This window comes from Hyperolius riggenbachi, chromosome 1 (assembly GCF_040937935.1).
Source record: "Hyperolius riggenbachi isolate aHypRig1 chromosome 1, aHypRig1.pri, whole genome shotgun sequence".
Lineage (NCBI taxonomy): Eukaryota > Metazoa > Chordata > Amphibia > Anura > Hyperoliidae > Hyperolius > Hyperolius riggenbachi.
In genome coordinates, this window is record NC_090646.1 from 374,483,726 (window position 1) to 374,504,679 (window position 20,954).

General features: G+C 47.5%; 1 long non-coding RNA gene across 1 annotated transcript in view; it reads left to right on the plus strand.

The window, feature by feature from the left end:
* Nucleotides 1-20,954, plus strand: part of LOC137516109 (uncharacterized) — a 122,892-nt gene that overhangs the window by 817 nt on the left and 101,121 nt on the right. The gene's annotated exons all lie outside the window — the stretch shown is intronic.

A 20,954-nucleotide genomic window follows, 5' to 3' on the forward strand; every position in this document is an offset into this window, starting at 1 on the left:
GTGCGAAGAAAACCTAACTGCCTGGAGGAAGCCCATGCAGTTGCCGAGAGAACATATAAACTCAGAGCAGATAGTGCCCTGGCTGGGATTCGATCCAGGGACCCAGCGCTGCAAGGCGAGAGAGCTAATGAAGCCACCTTGCTGTCTGTTTGCTATGCAGCTTTTAAAACAGTGGAACATTTCAAGTTCTTTACAGACAACTCAGCTCTGGCAAAGTTTTCCTTTCTACACTGTGTAATGTGCATGTGCCCACTATTGTCGGCAATACAGGTTGCATGGCAGCAGCAGTTCCTATAAGCTCCTTATGGGTTAAATAGAGGGCTATGCTGCTCTACAGGTAGCATAAGTTAACTCACTCATCTAGTGCACACGTGGGAGAAGTGGAAGTTGTTGGAATTAACCAATGTTACCTCCATACCCTCCCAGGGGGTATTATATTTCATTTCACTCAAAAAATGGTTGGTTTTACTGTGGGAGAATGTGTTTGGTGGGCAGAGTTGGCGAAGATTGTCGTTAGTTTGGGAGGGGGAAGACAGTGGCAGTCAGTAACAGTGGATTTTGTGCTGCAAAAAGTACAAATCTGGCCCTGCCAATCAGCAAACTGCAAAGTCTAATGAGTGCACTAGTCCAGTGTCCCACATAAGTAGATACAGTACATGCCCAAGAGCAACATTGATGTCTCAGAGAACAAAATTACAGCCATCAACATAGCACACAGTTATTTTTACCAGCAAATATCTCACCCATAAATACATCCAGTAAGTTCCAGACAACTACTCCTCAGCTTCCCCAAGAAAAAATTGTGTATTTCTCAATACAGTCCAGTAAATGTTAGCATAAGATAGTCAAGAGACAGAATTTCTACACAAGTAGAACACAGAGAAGCACGTGATTTGTTTTTAATAAGTAACTGATTATAGGTGCCTGATTGGCTCATCCTGATTGCCACATTTCTAGCTTTTTATGTAGACTGAAGCAAGAAGCAGAAAGGAGGCATGTACATGACTGCAGCCAGCCAATAAGAGATTTAAGACGTGTACACATGTACAAGGGCTGTCACCAAGCAGGGAACGGGACTCAACCCCTCTGGCGACAGTGCAGGGCTGAAGTTGTACAGATACGCTTCTAGTCTCCAGCCTAGCAACTTGTTCTGTTGCTATTGAGAGGGGAGGAGGACTGCTAGAGCAGGCAGGGAGAAGAGTTCCCTTGGTAATGCCAGGCAGAATGCTCATTGATGTGTCGAGTGGGATTGGAGGCTGATGTACACTTGTTAGATTCTTAACAGAGGTCTTGGCTGAGTATAAAGCACACCTGAATCTGGAAAAGAAGTGGATCTTATTTATCTTGGGATACTTTCTGCCTCCAGTAATCTTTCAGGTCCCTCGGTGTCCTCCATTTGCCTTCCATTGTGCCGCTGCCCCTTCAGAAAGATCTGTGACTGGAGCTCCAGTCGTGGGCAACAGTGCATGTGCAATCCTGTCTGTGCACCTCCTCAAACGCGCTCCAGTCGCTGAGAGTGTTCGTGTGTTTCTCAAAAGCTGGTGGACACAGAGGAACCTGAGAGGCTACGGGGGCTGCAAGAAGCCCCAGGTAACTAAAAATCAACTTTTTTTCCCCAGTTCATGAGGTGATGATGTCTATCTCCAAGAACTTTCAACTAATCATGTCATCCTTTCACAGTTACATAGCTATTTTGGTTGAAAAAATACATACGTCCATGGAGTTCAACCAGAAAATAAAGTACAACACTAACCTGCACCCTCACATATCCCTGTTGATTCAGAGAAAAGCAAAAAATCCTTACAGAGCATGGTCCAATTAGCCCAAAAAGGGAAAAAAATCCTTCCCGACTCCAGATGGCAATCAGATAAAATCCCTGGATCAACATCACTGGGCATTACCTAGTAATTTTAGCCATAGATGTCTTTCAACGCAAGGAAAGATGATGCGTACGAGGGTACGTGTCATCATGTAGATGACGCGTACCCTCGTTCGTGTCATCACGGTACTTCTGCGCTCTCTTGACGCGACTTCAAATGTAAACAGGAAGTGTGTCAAGAGAGGGCGGAAGTACCAGATGGTACTAGCGCCTAGGATCTCCGGCTGCCCGCTTCCTGCCCTCCTCCTCAGGTACTTTTGGGGGGCTTAAATTTAACATTATAGGGTACCGGCAAAAGGGAGAGCTTAGCGGTGAGGGGTGGGGGGCATTTCCGACACTCCCCCCGCGCTCGGGGCATGCTCTCCCTTTATGCTGGGACCCTATAGGGGCCCCAAAGGGACGGGTTCGGGGTTCGGCCCGAACATGCCGAACATCGGGGGCATGTTCGGCCGAACCACCCCGAACCCGAACATCTGGATGTTCGCCCATCACTGATCATGTCCTCTAGTCTTTTGTGAAATCCTAGGGACAAAAAGCTCATCCGCCAAGCTTTTATATTGCCTTCTGATGTATTTATACATGTTAATTAGATCCCCTCTAAGGCGTTTTTTCTCTACACTAAATAAACCCAGTTTATCTAACCTTTCTTGGTAAGTGAGACCTTCCATCCCACGTATCAATTTTGTTGTTTACTTAATTTAATATTACAAAACAATATTTTGGTGCATAGAGCATAATGTGCAGTATAGATTTTTATATTTAATGAAACTGTAGAAAATGCATGGACTATAGGATTTCATGTAGACGAGCCATAAAAGTGAAATGTGATGTAATGGGATCGCAAGAAACATTTGTAATGAGTGATTTATTTAGCATTCGTGCTGCTGACTTAGGAAACCTCGTACTTCTGCTTCCTTTCCATTCACTAATCTGACTGTTCAAAACCGTGAATGCTGTTTAAGCCTTTTTTATTTCAGGTTGCTCAGATGTACTATATGAATGCTCTTTTGTGATATTGTTCTGGTATAAACCTACATCTCCCCCAGTGGTTCTCTTAGCGTACAATGGAAATGTGTCAATCAAAACACAATTTGAGAAGTGAATCTAGCAGAGCTTTTTACTGTGGCTGCCCTTGTGGTGCAGACAGCCAGCCAGGATTAGTCATACACACAGTCTATAGCAGCAGACTGCCTCTGGCATGTGGACATAGGCAGTGAAACCTGGCAGGCCTAGACTATGGTGGTCCTGGTGGATGCATTGTGAATGTCGCTACTGGTACTACTACTACTACAGATAAGAAGACCAATTATGGCATCCCTAGGATGGGGATTATAAGTGAGCCTCCAAAACTAGCAAAAAAACAACTGTCAACCATCTGCAGCAATTGATTGGGTCATATCAGATGATAGCAAATCTACAAGCTCAGGTTTTAGTATGTGCAGAATCTGCACCTCATGGAGCTGCGTGTATGTGTCATCCGATGAACTCCACCTTTAACCACCTTAGCGGTATGGAGGAGCTCAGCTCGTCCATTACCGCCAGAGGGTGCCGCTCAGGCCCTGCTGGGCCGATTCTCTCCAAATAAAAAGCAGCACACGCAGCCGGCACTTTGCCAGCCGCGTGTGCTACCTGATCGCCGCAGCAGCGCGGCGATCCGCCGCGAGCAGCGGCGAAAGAGGGTCCCCCCAGCCGCTTTGAGCCCTGCGCAGCCGGAACAAATAGTTCCGGCCAGCGCTAAGGGCTGGATCGGAGGCGGCTGACGTCAGGACGTCGGCTGACGTCCATGACGTCACTCCGCTCGTCGCCATGGCGACGAGGAAAGCCAAACAAGGAAGGCTGCTCAGCGCAGCCTTCCTTGTTAATTCTGATTGCCGGAGGCGATCGGAATTATGCTTCTGGAGCGCCCTCTAGTGGGCATTCATGCAGCCAACTTTCAGTTGGCTGCATGAAATAGTTATTTTTTAATTTAAAAAAAAAACCTTCGCAGCCGCCCTGGCGATCTCAATAGAACGCCAGGGTGGTTAAATGGTATTTTGATTATAATTTAAAAAAGGAAAATCTATTTTTTTTCTATTGCTTGTACTTTTTTACTCAGAGATATTGTTACTAATGCTGCCAAGTGTTTGAGTCTACCAGTGATCTGCAAACTTGGCTCTCCAGCTGTTAAGGAACTACAAGTCCCTCAATGCATTTGCCTTTCTGAATCATGACTGTGGCTGTCAGACTCCCGCAATGATGCATTGTGGGACTTGTAGTTTCCTTAAAGGGAACCTAAACTGAGAAGGATATGGATTTTTCCTTTTAAAATAATACCAGTTGCCTGACTCTCCTGCTCTGTCTGTGTCTCTAATACTTTCAGCCACAGCCCCACAACAAGCATGTAGATAAGGTGCTCTGACTGAGGTCAGACTGGATTAGCTGCATGCTTGTTACAAGTGTGTGATCCGGCCACTACTGCAGCAAATGAGATCAGCAGGACTGACAAGCAACTGGTATTAAAAGGAAACATCCATACCCCTCTCAGTTACGGTTCCCTTTAACAGCTGGAGAGCCACGTTTGCAGATAACTGGGTCCTAAGGATAACCTGCACATGGCTCGTGGGGACACAACATATGCTTATTACTCTGCCATAATACAATACATACACTATAAGAGCATGCTTACTCACAATTGTTGGTATAGCCTGCCATTGGAATTGCATTGGCTGGCCATGTGCCTAAAGCCTGGTACACACTAAAGGCCATTGTCTTCTAAAACCATCTTTTGTAATCTTTATGAGCAAAAGTTTAGCAGCAATTCCTGTAGAGACAAGCTTGCATGTATTCTAATATATAAATTGGAGGGTGAGGACAAGGAGGAAGCGTCCAAACCCTCAAAAGGAATAACATTACTCAGCCAGAGATTTTCAAACACATCATATTGTCACCTGAAGTGACCATGAAAAGACATTTCACATAACAAAACTTTCCCATGAGCATGTAGCTTTAGTGATACAAGGTGCTTAAAGCACTCATAAAGGGAGTGGGATATGGAGGCTGCCATGTTTATTTGCATTTAAACAATACTAGTTGCCTGGCTGTCCTGCTGATCATCTGCCTTTAATGCTAGGTACACACGACACAATTTTCTATTAGATTTACCTGCCAGATCGATTTTTTTCAACATGTCCGATGTTAATTTCGATTGATTTTCCGATCGATTTCTGTTCACTTCATTGGAAATAGATCGGAATATCGCACGAAATTAAGATCAGACATGTTAAAAAAATCGATCTGGCAGGTAAATCTAACAGAAAATTGTATCGTGTGTACCTAGCATTAGCCATGGACCCAGCACAAGCATGCAGATCAGATGTTTGACTGAATTTGCCACATGCTTGTTTCACTACTGATGTCAGAAAGATACAGTAAGCCAGATGCCAGGCAACTGGTATTGTATAAAAGGAAATACATTTGGCAGCCTTTGTTTTTCCCCTCTCAGTTCAGGTATACTTTAGGTAAACATTAGGCCTGGAACCCACTAGGAAGCGCAAAACTCTATTACAATCGCAAGTGTTTTGCAAATGATTTTGGGAGCGATTTCCCTGCTCCTATACAATTAGAATGGAATCGCTCCCAAAATCCTGCATTTCCTGCAATTGCGATTTCCTTAAGCTGTCCCATCCATTTACATTGGCAGAGCGTTTAGGGGAATCGCTAGTGATTGAAAGCGCTCCCTATACGCTAAAAAAAAAACAAAATAATGAACATATTTATTTGCTCATGTGGTTATCAATATGTTATCTATGACATGTCCATATCCCGGGCAGTGTCCTGAAAAGTCATGCAGTGTCAGAACTTTGCTCTCTGCTGCCAAAACAGACATGTGAATGTATCTTATTGAAAACCTAGGATCCGTCAACATGGCTGTCTTTCCATTGCTGTCTATGATGGAAGATCGTTGTCAGGCGTAGTATAGTATAAACCTACCCTTCATGTTTATTGACATTTGTGTTTTAACATTTATGAGTATACAGTGGCTTGCAAAAGTATTCGGCCCCCTTGAAGTTTTCCACATTTTGTCACATTACTGCCACAAACATGAAACAATTTTATTGGAATTTCCCGTGAAAGACCAATACAAAGTGGTGTACACGTGAGAAGTGGAACGAAAATCATACATGATTCCAAACATTTTTTACAAATCAATAACTGCAAAGTGGGGTGTGCGTAATTATTCAGCCCCCTTTGGTCTGAGTGCAGTCAGTTGCCCATAGACATTGCCTGATGAGTGCTAATGACTAAATAGAGTGCACCTGTGTGCAATCTAATGTCAGTACAAATACAGCTGCTATGTGACGGCCTCAGAGGTTGTCTAAGAGAATATTGGGAGCAACAACACCATGAAGTCCAAAGAACACACCAGACAGGTCAGGGATAAAGATATTAAGAAATTTAAAGCAGGCTTAGGCTACAAAAAGATTTCCAAAGCCTTGAACTGAGCACTGTTCAAGCAATCATTCAGAAATGGAAGGAGTATGACACAACTGTAAACCTACCAAGGCAAGGCCGTCCACCTAAACTCACAGGCCGAACAAGATGAGCGCTAATCAGAAATGCAGTCAAGAGGCCCATGGTGACTCTGGACGAGCTGCAGAAATCTACAGCTCAGGTGGGGAAATCTGTCCATAAAACAACTATTAGTTGTGCACTCTAAGTTGGCTCTTATGGAAGAGTGACAAGAAGAAAGCCATTGTTAAAGGACTTACGAGCCCAAATATCAAAAAAAAAGACAAGTACCTTAAACACTTTTAAAGGGAAGGTTCAGGGACGCCTTGAAAAAAATAAAGATCCATATCCACTTACCTGGGGCTTCCTCCAGTCCGTGGCAGGCAGGAGGTGCCCTCGCCGCCACTCCAGAGGCTCCCGGTCGTCTTCGGTGGCCGACCCGACCTGGCTGCCAGGTCGGGCTCTTCTGCGCTCCAAGGATGGGCTCTTCTGCGTCCTACGCGGGCGCGCTGACGTCATTGTACATCCGCCGGGCTGTACTGCGCAGGCGCAGAACTACTGCACCTGCGCAGTACAGCCCGGAGGACGTCCGATGACGTCAGCGCGCCCGCGTGGGACGCAGAAGAGCCTGTCCTTGGAGCACAGAAGAGCCCGACCTGGCAGCCGGCCTGGCCAGGTCGGGTCGGCCACCGAAGACGACCGGGAGCCTCTGGAGCGGCGGCGAGGGCACCTCCTGCCTGCCACGGGCTGGAGGAAGCCCCAGGTAAGTGGATATGGATTTTTATTTTTTTCAAGGCGTCCCTGAACCTTCCCTTTAAATGCACGGAGGACGCCGTCCGCGTCCTCCGTGCGGTTCCGCCGGGTCCCCGCAGTCTGATCGCCCCCCGTGCCGCTCCCGTCCCCACAGACGGGGTCGGGCTCCCCTTCCTCTAATAAGATGGCCGCCGGAGCTGGCCGCGGCTGCGCAGTCCGCATACACGTTAGTGCGGCTGCGCAGCTCTAGGGCCTCTCCCCTCGATCCACGCTACTGTGCGTAGATCGGGGGGAGGGCCCTAGAGCTGCGCAGCCGCACTAACGTGTATGCGGACTGCGCAGCCGCGGCCAGCTCCGGCGGCCATCTTATGAGAGGAAGGGGAGCCCGACCCCGTCTGTGGGGTCGGGAGCGGCACGGGGGGCGATCAGACTGCGGGGACCCAGCGGAACTGCACGGAGGACGCGGACGGGGTCCTCCGTGCATTTAAAAGTGTTTAAGGTACTTGTCTTTTTTTTTATATTTGGGCTCGTAAGTCCTTTAACAGAAAAGCATAATAAGTCTCATTTGCAGTTTGCCACAAGCCATGTGGGGGACACAGCAAACATGTGGAAGAAGCTGCTCTGGTCGGATGAGACCAAAATGGAACTTTTTGGCCAAAATGCAAAACGTTATGTGTGGCGGAAAACTAACACTGCTCATCACTCTGAACACACTATCCCCACTGTCAAATATGGTGGTGGCAGCATCATGCTCTGGGGTGCCTCTCTTCAGCAGGGGCAGGGAAGCTGGTCAGAGTTGATGGGAAGATGGATGGAGCCAAATGCAGGGAAATATTGGAAGAAAACCTCTTGGAGTCTGCAAAAGACTTGAGACTGGGGCAGAGGTTCACCTTCCAGCAGGACAACCAGACTAAACATAAAACCAGGGCAACAATGGAATGGTTTAAAACAAAACATATCCATGTGTTAGAATGGCCCAGTCAAAGTCCAGATCTAAATCCAATCGAGGATCTGTGGCAAGATCTGAAAACTGCTGTTCACAAACGCTGTTCATCTAATGTGACTGAGCTGGAGCTGTTTTGCAAAGAAGAATGGGCAAGGATTTCAGTCTCTAGATGTGCAAAGCTGGTAGAGACATACCCTAAAAGACTGGCATCTGTAATTGCAGCAAAAGGTGGTTCTACAAAGTGTTGACTCAGGGGGCTGAATAATTATGCACACCCCTCTTTGCAGTTATTGATGTGTAAAAAATGTTTGGAATCATGTATGATTTTCGTTCCACTTCTCACGTGTACACTAGTGTTGGGCGAACAGTGTTCGCCACTGTTCGGGTTCTGCAGAACATCACCCTGTTCGGGTGATGTTCGAGTTCGGCCGAACACCTGACGGTGCTCGGCCAAACCGTTCGGCCATATGGCCGAACTAAGAGCGCATGGCCGAACGTTCCCCGAACGTTCGGCTAGCGCTGTGATTGGCCGAACGGGTCACGTGGTTCGGACCCGAACGCGCTCTGATTGGCCGAACTGTCACGTGGTTCGGGTAAATAAATACCCGAACCACGTCATATCTCCGCCATTTGTCTGTGGGTTTAGCTTTGGGTAGGCAGGCAGGGTAGTTCGCGCTCCAGCCACGCTAGCCAGGGTCCCCCCTGTCATTGTGTCACTGCTGGGAACAGTAGTACACCGCTTGCTCAGCCACACTATATAGCATTCTGTTTACTGCCACTCTGTGTACCTCGCTCAGCCACACTATATAGCATTCTGTTTACTGCCACTCTGTGTCTGCTGGGAATAGTAGTACACCGCTTGCTCAGCCACACTATATAGCATTCTGTTTACTGCCACTCTGTGTACCTCGCTCAGCCACACTATATAGCATTCTGTTTACTGCCACTCTGTGTCTGCTGGGAATAGTGGTACACCGCTCGCTCAGCCACACTATATAGCATTCTGTTCACTGTTCTGTGTCTGCTGGGAATAGTGGTACACCGCTCGCTCAGCCACACTATATAGCATTCTGTTTACTGTTCTGTGTCTGCTGGGAATAGTGGTACACCGCTCGCTCATCCACACTATATAGCATTCTGTTCACTGTTCTGTGTCTGCTGGGAATAGTGGTACACCGCTCGCTCAGCCACACTATATAGCATTCTGTTCACTGTTCTGTGTCTGCTGGGAATAGTGGTACACCGCTCGCTCAGCCACACTATATAGCATTCTGTTCACTGTTCTGTGTCTGCTGGGAATAGTGGTACACCGCTCGCTCAGCCACACTATATAGCATTCTGTTTACTGTTCTGTGTCTGCTGGGAATAGTGGTACACCGCTCGCTCAGCCACACTATATAGCATTCTGTTTACTGTTCTGTGTCTGCTGGGAATAGTGGTACACCGCTCGCTCAGCCACACTATATAGCATTCTGTTTACTGTTCTGTGTCTGCTGGGAACAGTAGTACACCGCTCGCTCAGCCAGAGTATATAGCATTGTGTTTACTGCCACTCTGTGTACACCGCTCAGCCAGACTATATACCATTGTTTACTGACACTCTGTGTACACCGCTCAGCCAGACTATATACCATTGTTTACTGACACTCTGTGTACACCGCTCAGCCAGACTATATACCATTGTTTACTGACACTCTGTGTACACCGCTCAGCCAGACTATATACCATTGTTTACTGCCACTCTGATTCTGCTGGGAACAGTAGTACACCGCTCGCTCAGCCAGACTATATACCATTGTTTACTGACACTATATAGCAGACTATATAGCATTGTGTGTACACCGCTCAGCCAGACTATATACCATTGTTTACTGACACTCTGTGTACACCGCTCAGCCAGACTATATACCATTGTTTACTGCCACTCTGATTCTGCTGGGAACAGTAGTACACCGCTCGCTCAGCCAGACTATATACCATTGTTTACTGACACTCTGTGTACACCGCTCAGCCAGACTATATACCATTGTTTACTGCCACTCTGATTCTGCTGGGAACAGTAGTACACCGCTCGCTCAGCCAGACTATATAGCATTGTGTTTACTGCCACTCTGTGTACACCGCTCAGCCACACTATATAGCATTGCGTACTCTGCCAGTCAGTGTGTATATTGCTGGGATCAGTAATACTCCACTCACCGTCAACCACTATATGAGCTCAACATGAGTTCCCCAGAGAACTCCGCTGTGAGCAGCACTCCCAACAACAGTAACAGCCAACGCCCCACGCAAGCTATAACATCCACCCCAGCAGCCAGTGGTCAGCAGCAGCCCTCCCCGGAGGAGAACGTTGTGTCCATCAGTCCGTCGCCAGAGCGATTAATGAGGGCTGCCATTGAGGAGATGATGGGGCCTGATGTGGAGGAGGAGGTCTGGCTCAGGCCAGCATCCCAAGTTAATGTTGAGGACGATGAGGGGTCTGTGTCTGGGGATGTTGGGGTGGCAGAGGTGGTGGGTGGGTCAGACTCAGGAGAAGAGTTGTATGATGAGGATGATGATCGGGACCATCTGTATGTGCCTCAGAGTCCGACCCCGGAAAACATGTTGTATCGTGTGTTTAGGTACTAAAATCTGCGTTCCTTCCCAGTAGTGTTGGGCGAACAGTGTTTGCCACTGTTCGGGTTCTGCAGAACATCACCCTGTTCGGGGTGACTATATAGCAGACTATATAGCATTGTGTTTAATGCCACTCTGTGTACACGGCTCAGCCACACTATATAGCATTGTGTTTACTTCCACTCTGTGTCTGCTGGGAACAGTAGTACACCGCTCACCCGCCACTGTATAGCATTGTGCTCTGTGTCACTGCTGACAATAGTGGTACACCGCTCACCCACCACTGTATAGCATTTCTGTACTGCCACTGTACTGCTGCCAGTCAGCGTGTACTTTAAGGATAAGTGAAATGAGGAAGAAATCCGGTGAAAGAGGGAGGGGCAAGGGAAGAGGTGTTTCCCCTGACGGTTCACGTACAGGCCACAGGGGAGCACCCAAGAAAACCCACTCAATACTGCCCATGTTGTCCAGGACAACAACCCTCACAGATCCAAAAGAACAGGACCAGATAATTACTTGGATGACCTCTCAAGCGTCCAGCAGTGGGTTAAGCAGCACCAGCACATCACGCACGAGGTCCGAGTCCTCAGCCAGTTAAAGTCTGGGCTTTCTTTGAAGACTGCACTGAGGATGTTACCATGGCGATTTGCAAGGTGTGCAAGACCCGCCTGAGCAGGGGGAAAAGTATTAACAACCTCTCCACCACCAGCATGAGCCGCCACATTCTATCCAAACATCCCACTCTGTGGGCAAACGCGGCAGGACAGGGTACCACCAGCAACACTGCCTCCCTTGGGTTCACCAGACTCACCACCAGACCCGCCTCAGCAGCAGCAGTAGCCCAGCCATTGCGTGGTTCACAACATTCACAAACATCAGACGATGCTGACACTGTCACTTTCCGGACTAGTGCTCTTGAGGTCTCCCAGTGTTCATCAAACACAACAACCAACAGCCCTTCGGTGTGCAGCGCTACGGTTGAGTTGTCTGTCTCTGAGATGTTTGAGCACAAGAGGAAATTGCCAGCAAATGACCCCCGGGCCGTGGCAGTAACAGCCAGCCAGCATAGCCAAGCTTCTGGCCTGCGAAATGCTGCCATATCGAGTGGTGGAGACAAACAGCTTCAAGGGCATGATGTCAGTGGCCATCCCACGTTACGTGGTTCCCAGCCGCTACCACTTTGCGCGCTCTGCAGTGCCTGAGTTGCATGAGCACGTGGTCAGCTAAATAACCCGAAGCTTGAAGAATGCCGTTGCCTGCAAGGTTCACCTCACCACTGACACCTGGACGAGTGCGTTCGGCCAGGGTCGATACATCTCCCTTACCGCGCACTGGGTGAACCTTGTGGAGCCTGGCAGCGATTCCTCACCTGCTACGGCGCGGGTGTTGCCCACGCCGCAAACAGCTGGATAACAACAGCAGCACCTACCTCTCTGACTCCTTCTCCTCCAACGCATCTCAAAGCTGTACCTCATCCGGAAATGCTAACCCAGCACCAGCAGCAGTAGGATCGTGGAAGCAGTGCAGCACAGCTGTTGGCATGCGTCAGCAAGCGTTGCTGAAGCTGATCTGCCTTGGGGATAAGCAGCACACAGGGGAGGAAATTTGGAGGGGAATAAAGGAACAGACGGATTTGTGGCTGGCACCGCTGGACCTGAAACCGGGCATGAAGCTAGACACCTGGCACGAACTGGCAATGTACGCAATAGAGGTGCTGGCTTGCCCGGCAGCCAGCGTTATGTCGGAACGCTGTTTCAGTGCTGCCGGAGGCATCATCACAGATCGGCGTATCCGCCTCTCCACAGAAAATGCAGACCGTCTGACTCAAATTAAAATGAATCAATCCTGGATTGGAAACGACTACGCAACACTCCTGGACCCCAACCAAGTAACATGACCGATGAACATCTGGGATGGTTTAGCGTTTCCGGTCCCTGTTTATTGAACCTCTCATCTGTATTACATTTATGACTGCATGGCGGCAAAAAGCATTGCTGCTATATCCGCACGCTTTTTGTCCTCATGCAAGGCCTGGGTTGTTGTGTCTCACAAAGCGTGGCCTTCTCCTCCTGCGCCTCCTCCTGTTCCATCACGTGTGCTGCTGCTGCTGCTGCTGCTGCTGGGTTACCGTTGCCGGTCCCTGTTTATGGAACCTCTTATCTTTATTACATTTATGACTACATGGCGGTACAAAGCATGCTATCCGCACGCTTTTTGTCCTCATGCAAGGCCTGGGTTGTTGTGTCTCACAAAGCGTGGCCTTCTCCTCCTGCGCCTCCTCCTGTTCCATCACGTGTGCTGCTGCTGCTGCTGCTGCTGGGTTAGCGTTGCCGCGTGGTCCCTGTTTATTGAACCTCTTATCTTTATTACATTTATGACTACATGGCGGTACAAAGCATGCTATCCGCACGCTTTTTGTCCTCATGCAAGGCCTGGGTTGTTGTGTCTCACAAAGCGTGGCCTTCTCCTCCTGCGCCTCCTCCTGTTCCATCACGTGTGCTGCTGCTGCTGCTGCTGCTGCTGGGTTAGCGTTGCCGCGTGGTCCCTGTTTATTGAACCTCTTATCTTTATTACATTTATGACTACATGGCGGTACAAAGCATGCTATCCGCACGCTTTTTGTCCTCATGCAAGGCCTGGGTTGTTGTGTCTCACAAAGCGTGGCCTTCTCCTCCTGCGCCTCCTCCTGTTCCATCACGTGTGCTGCTGCTGCTGCTGCTGCTGGGTTAGCGTTGCCGCGTGGTCCCTGTTTATTGAACCTCTTATCTTTATTACATTTATGACTACATGGCGGTACAAAGCATGCTATCCGCACGCTTTTTGTCCTCATGCAAGGCCTGGGTTGTTGTGTCTCACAAAGCGTGGCCTTCTCCTCCTGCGCCTCCTCCTGTTCCATCACGTGTGCTGCTGCTGGGTTAGCGTTGCCGCGTGGTCCTTGTTTATTGAACCACTTATCTTTATTACATTTATGACTGCATGGTGGTACAAAGCATGCTATCCGCACGCTTCTTGTCCTCATGCAAGGCCTGGGTTGTTGTGTCTCAAAGCGTGGCCTTCTCCTCCTGCGCCACCCTCCTCCTGTTCCATCACGTGTGCTGCTGCTGGATTAGCATTACCGGTCCCTTTTCCTGGAACCTCTTATATGTATTACATTTATGACTGCATGCCGACAAAAAGCATGTTACCTGTGCAAAGAAAACAGACATTTCCCGCATTTAAAAGACAGTTTTCCCTTTGAAACTTTAAAATCGATTTTCTCAAAAACTATAAGCTCTTTTTGCTAAAAAATTTTTTCCTCTTGTACCCACTCCCAAGGTGCACATACCCTGTAAATTTGGGGTATGTAGCATGTAAGGAGGCTTTACAAACCACAAAAGTTTGGGTCCCCATTGACTTCCATTATGTTCGGAGTTCGGGTCGAACACCCGAACATCGCGGCCATGTTCGGCCTGTTCGGCCCGAACCCGAACATCTAGATGTTCGCCCAACACTAGTGTACACCACTTTGTAATGGTCTTTCATGTGGAATCCCAATAAAATTGATTCATGTTTGTGGCAGCAATGTGACAAAATGTAGAAAACTTCAAAGGGGCCTAATACTTTTGCAAGCCACTGTATATTTACACTTTACAAAGGTGAGACTATCCATGCCAGGCGGCATTTCATAGACCGAGCTGTACTTTGAATATTTCCTACTAGATGCAGTGGTAATGCATAAAAGTAGCCTATGAATGCTGGCTTGTACAATATAAACTTTCCCTGCTCTGCAGTACTATATCTGTCAAAAAAACCCGGAACTTTAAGGCCTCTTTCACACCAAGATGTTGCGCTTTAGGGGGCGTTAAAGAGTAACTGTTAGCCCCAAAAATGAAATTTAAATCTCTATGGCAATGTTTTATTAACTATTTAAGTGAGCCAAAAAGGCAAAGCAGAAGTTAAAAATCAATCTATTTTTTTTACTATGTAGCCTTTTCCCCAAGCTCCGGACGCAAAGCCGCATATCAGATACTGATGAGCATGCAGAGCATGCCTATGTCTGCCCGACCCCCCTCTCCCCCCCAGGACCAGGTGCCGATATATTCGCACCACAAACAGCTGACCGCTCTGACACGCAGAGAGAGCGGGAGCACTTCCAGCGCCGCCACCGCAGAGCAGCCGCCGCCGAGTCACATGTGAGAGAATCACATGTGAGAGAGATGCACGGCGGCGGCTGCTCTGCGGTGGCGGCGCTGGAAGTGCTCCCGCTCTCCGTGTCAGAGCGGTCAGCTGTTTGTGGTGCGAATATATCGGCACCTGGTCCTGGGGGGGAGAGGGGGGTCGGGCAGACATAGGCATGCTCTGCATGCTCATCAGTATCTGATATGCGGCTTTGCGTCCGGAGCTTGGGGAAAAGGCTACATAGTAAAAAAAAATAGATTGATTTTTAACTTCTGCATTGCCTTTTTGGCTCACTTAAATAGTAAATAAAACATTGCCATAGAGATTTAAATTTCATTTTTGGGGCTAACAGTTACTCTTTAAGGTCGCGTAACATGCCCCTAACGCAACGCCTGGTGGTGTTGAAGGAGGACGCCAGAGTGAGCCGCGTTATGCAGCTATTGGTGCGCAGTATAGACTGCGGAGACCACGTGATCGGAACACTCAGTGTCACGTGGTCCCGCCAGCCAATAAGCGGCTGCTCCAGGAAGAAAACACTGCAGTGCAATATTAATTAGCCATGTGGCTGCCAACAATAGCAAACTCTCCCCTCCTCCTCTCCTGCACAAAAATATATAAAAAAACCAAATTACTGAGCATGTGCAAACAGTCTAACGCGGCTAAAGCACAGCATGCTGCACTTTCCAATAACGTCCAGCGTTACACTGTAACGCAACGTGGGCACTGTGAACAGCCCATTGATTTTTCATTACTGTGAGTTGGGCTGCGTTACAGGCTGCTCTAACGTGCGCCTGTAACGTCCCACTCTGAAAGCAGCCTAAAGGATACCCGAAGTGACATGATGAGATAGACATGTGTATGTACAGTGCCTAGAACACAAATAACAAATAAATATGCTGTGTTCCTTTTTTTATTTCTCTGTCTGAAAGAGTTAAATATCAGGTATTTAAGTGGCTGATACAGTCCTGACTGATAATTCTGATAAGAAATTCCAACTATAAAACACTTTCCTAGCAGAAAATGGCTTCTGAGAGCAAGAAAGAGATAAAAAGGGGAATTTCTTATCAGTGAGGGTCACACTATAGTCACTTCCTGTCTGAGTCAGGACTGAGTCAGCCACTTACATACCTGATATTCAACTCTTTCAGGCAGAGAAAGAAAAAAAGGATCACAGCATAGTTATTTGTGTGCTAGGCACTGTACATACACATGTCTATCTCATCATGTCACATGTCACGTCGGGTTTCCTTTAAAGAGACACTGTAGTGACATATAAATGCAGTAAATTATTCCGGATACACACTTTTATGTAATTTTCTTGGTTGCAGCATCAGAAACACTTCCTGTACAAGGCCGGATTTATACTTTTTGTGCCCCTAGGCCAAGGATGTTGTGGCTCCCCTTTCATGTGCAGCAGAGCCCCTCCCATTCCATGCGCAGCTCCCTCTTCTATGCATTTCATCCATATATTGTAGGCCATCTCTATCATGAACAGCTCCCTTAGGCATCAGTTTCCTTTTTTTCATGTGTTGCTATCAATTTTCAGCCCCCTCTGTCATATGTAGTAACTCCTCTTTTATGTTCAGGTGCTCCCTAGGGCTGCATCCGCCCAAGGCCTGGGCCTTTGTGGCCTTTGCCGAAATCTTTGCTCCTCTAGCTATATATTGCTGTATATTGGTATTCAACCCCGCCCTCTCAGGGATGCTTGACCTAGGCCAGTGATCTGAAAACTTGGCTCTCCAGCTGTTCAGAAACTACAAGTCCCACAATGCATTGCTGGAGTCTGACAGCCATAGTCATGATTCATAAAGGCAAATGCATTGTGCATTGTTAACCTCCCTGGCGTTATGATTACTTCCAGAGTTAGGGTCTAAAAGCCAGCCGTGCAATTTTTTCATAAGCTTTTAGGCTACTTACACACTAAGACGTTGTGTTTTAGGGGACGTTATGGTTGCATAATGTGCCCCTAACGCAACGCATGGTGGTGCGAGAGAGGACGTTAGAGTGTGCCGCGTTAGGCGGCTCTATCCGCATAAGGTCTCCCAGAGTGGCGCTGATTGGCCGGCGGGACCACGTGATGCGGAGCGAGACACTCCGCATCACGTGGTCCCGCCGGCCAATCAGCGGCCGCCAGTGCAGTGCATATTAAGTAGCCATGTGCGCGGCTACTGTAGCGGCATCACCCCGCCTCCTCTCCGCCCCCCACTGAGCATGTGCAAACAGTCTAATGCGGCTAAAGCCGCGTAGAACGCACAGCATGCTGCACTTTCACTACAACGTGCAGCGTTACATGTAACGCAACGTGGGCACTGTGAACAGCCCACTTGTGTTACATTGCTGTGCGTTGGGGGAGCGTACAGGCTGCACTAACGTGCACCTGTAACGTCCCACTGTGAAAGCAGCCTAAGACCCTACAAACAAGAAGAAAAACATACCCCAGAGAGGTCTGCAGCAGCTCCTGCATAGAACTCACTCTGGCACGGGATTACCACCCTGCTCTGTGGCTTTCCGTCCCGTGCCTGACTCAGGATTACCGCTGAGGAGGTTAACAGCTGGAGAGCCAAGTTTGCAGATAACTGACCTAGGCTAACTAGATATGTGGACTGCACCCCAGGTATATTTTGTCCTGGCTTTGGAACTCTCAGTAAAAACAAACATTCCACAGAGATCACCTGACAGGACTAAAGTTGTCACCACCTGTGTTAAATTTCAGATTGTAAATCAGGTCGAAGAAAGATTTTACAATTTGCAAATTCTAAATAACTAATATTAATATTAATAAATAACTAATAATAACATTAGTTAATTTTAGTTAATAACTGATTAAATAATGTATGAATTATTATTGTACAAAAAAAAAAAAGCAATTTTATTCATTGAGTTATTTTCACTACAGTTCCTCTTTAAGTTGCTGCATAGCTGGAAAATAATGCATTGTGCCAAATGAATTAAGCGTAATATGATATTTTGTTACATTGTGTTTTTCTGTAACTATAACAATAAATGAATGGAGTCTGAATAGTTAGGAAACTGTGGCTTAAGTCGAGATGCTATCTGAGTTTTAAGAAACAAATAGTTACTGGCATCAGCGAATGTCACTTGTCCTCCCAGTCATTTTGAATTACAAAACTTGTATTCCATAAACACAAGAGGGAATTGAAAAGGCTGTGAGAATGATTGCAGAGTTACGTGGGAAAATTACACATCTGGAACTATTGTCTTGGTGGAAATAGAATATGCCTTGAAAGATGAGGTGAAACGGATCCATATTTTGCAAAAGAAGAATGCCGTCTGTAGGACAGAAAAAACACACATACACACATGCTACGGTAATGCGAAATGTCTACTATAGAAAAAGATGATGCAAAATGCACGAAATGGTCAAGTACCCACAGCTATGAAATGGTAACCCTACTAAATAATGAACTTAAAGTGACTCTGAGACGGCGATCCTCCAATAAAATATAAATACCTGGGGCTTCCTCCAGCTTCCTCCGGCCTGGTCGCTCCCACAGTGTCATCTTCTCCCTCTCCATTCCTCCGGTACTGGACCCGGAAAGTCCGTCAGTCAGGGCCAGTTGGTGAATGCGCAGTCCCACCAGGAGCGCTCCCCTGCCTCGCTCCTGTCTCCGGGAGCATTCTGTGCCTGTGCGCAGCACACTACAGGTGACGTGAACGCGGCGTGAGTGCGTTCACAGCCAGGCTGCGCATGCAAAGTTGGCCCCAGACCGGAGGACTTTCTGGGGCCAATTACAGGCGCACGGAGGGAGAAAGAGGACGCCGTGGAAGAGATCAGGCCAGAGGCCGCTGGAGGAAGCCCCAGGTATTTATATTTTATTGGAGGATCGCCGTCTCAGGGTCACATTACAGCGACACTGAAGCGGATAAAAAAAAAATGATATAATAAATTGTATGTGTAGTATGGATAATTCACAGAACATTAGTAGCAAAGAAAAAGAGTATTTTATTTTCCGTTATATAGCTTTTTTTTTATATAACATTGCATCATTTTCTAATATTTGCAGTTTGCACACTACAATCTGTATTTTAAACTATGAAACAGAGCAGAGCTAATTACCCTTTGAACTTTCCTGCAGTAAAACCTTAATGAGAACCTGAATTGAAAATAAAAAGTCAAAATAACCATACACAGGTCATACTTACCTCCAGTGTGGTCTACTACTCAATCTCTTTCTCCTCTCCTGCATCCCATGTGCCCACTGTGATCAATGGAATTCTCCATCCTCCATTTTAAAAATGGCCATTACCCCCATAACAGCTTCCTGCTTAGCACACTGTTAATCTGTAATATCACCCACTTGAGCCATAGGGAAACATGGACATTACCTTGCACAATCAGTTGTAACTAAAAGCTGCTGATATATAACTGACAGCATCTGGTATATTTCAGTTCTGACAAAATATTGTCAGAACTGGAAGGGATCACTGCAAGAAGAAAATGGTGAGTTTCTGAGAGGAACTGATGGTGAGGTTAGTATGGAATATTCATTTGCAGCTACGTCATGTGTTTATTATAAATAACTTTCCTTGCTTCAGGTCCCCTTTAAACAAACAAGATACAGTGAGAGACTGTAATAGATAGCGGAGAATGCTGCCGCAGCAGTGAGCGGCATGGTGGCTGTCTAAGCCGGCGGCCTCCGCCGCGCAATTTCATGGTGGAGTTTTGCCTGGTCCTTCAGTTGCACATAGACTGAGGGCTACGCGCGCGCGCCAGGCAGCAGGACCTTTATGCGAATAGAAGGGGAGTCAGCTGTTCGGCCGGTCAGCCGACTCCAACAGTGCTCCTGATTGGCTGAGTGACTGGGGCGGCGCTGTGGGGCGGTCTCAGTATAAATAGGACCTGCCTGTCAGTAGCTCCTCGTCTGCTGTTGCAAATGCTACGTGTTAGCACTCAGACCTTAGTCAGATCCCAAAGTGTGCTAGAACCAGCAGGAGCTGGGGATCCACACTTAGTCAGATTCTGTTGATAGCTAAAGTACTAAATGAATTGTATTATTTGTTATGACCTTCTGCTAGCCTTGACTACTCTTCGGCTTACTGATTCGGTGCTTCTGCCCATCTGATCCTGTTGCCGACTCAACCTGAACACTACTCTGATTTAGCCTTCTGTCTTTGTACCGTATCTGTCCGTTTGTTGCCGAATCTGCTTGTCTGACTCTCCTGCCCTCACCAGTGAGCCTAGTCCCTGGTGAGGGATTCTCTGTACAGCTTAATCACCTGCTCCTCAGGTGACCAGTAGCTGCAGTACAGTCTTAATCACCTGCTCCTCAGGTGACCAGTAGCTGCAGTACAGCCTTAATCACCTGCTCCTCAGGTGACTAGTAACCACGGTACTGTCCTCATCACCCGCTCCTCAGGTGATTAGGAGCTGCAGTACAGTCTTGATCTCCTGCCCCTCAGGTGATCACCTGCTGCAGTGCAGTCTGAATCACCCGCTCCACGGGTGATCAGTACACGTTGTCTTACTGTGCACCACCCGCTCCTCGGGTGAACTGATTACTAGTTCATCTGCATCTCCCGCTTGCTGGAGTGCTGATCCCTGTGTTCTATAGAGATATCTCCCTCTACTTGCTCCTCTGGGGAAGTTGGTATCTCTATCTGTATTACTGTTGCACCAAACACCTATCTTTACATCTGGTGGTCCTGTGTCTCGCTATACTCGCATTATTGGTGATTCTGCAGATCACTACATAATCAGGTATAGCATCTGTATTATTGGTGATACTGCAGATCACCAATAATCAGAATATTTGTTCTTGCTGACACCAATCGTTACAGAGACAGGTTGAGATAAGTGCTTCTCAGGGTTTTCTTTGTTTTTAACAGCATTTCCTGAACAACAGTTTAACTGCCAAAATAGCAAGATACCAGCCGGCCTCCCTAATCACTTGCACACTATTTTGTCAGTTAGATTTAGCAACTGCCATTCAGGAAATGCTGTTGAAAACAAAAGAAAACCCTGAGACCCCCCCATGAGGCGATGGACTGGCCAAAAAACCTGTCGGTTCTGTCAGATTTTAACAGCCTACTTTTTTCACGATAGTGGTCCTGTAGCCACCCTGGTGGTATGGACGAGCTGAGCTCGTCCAGAAA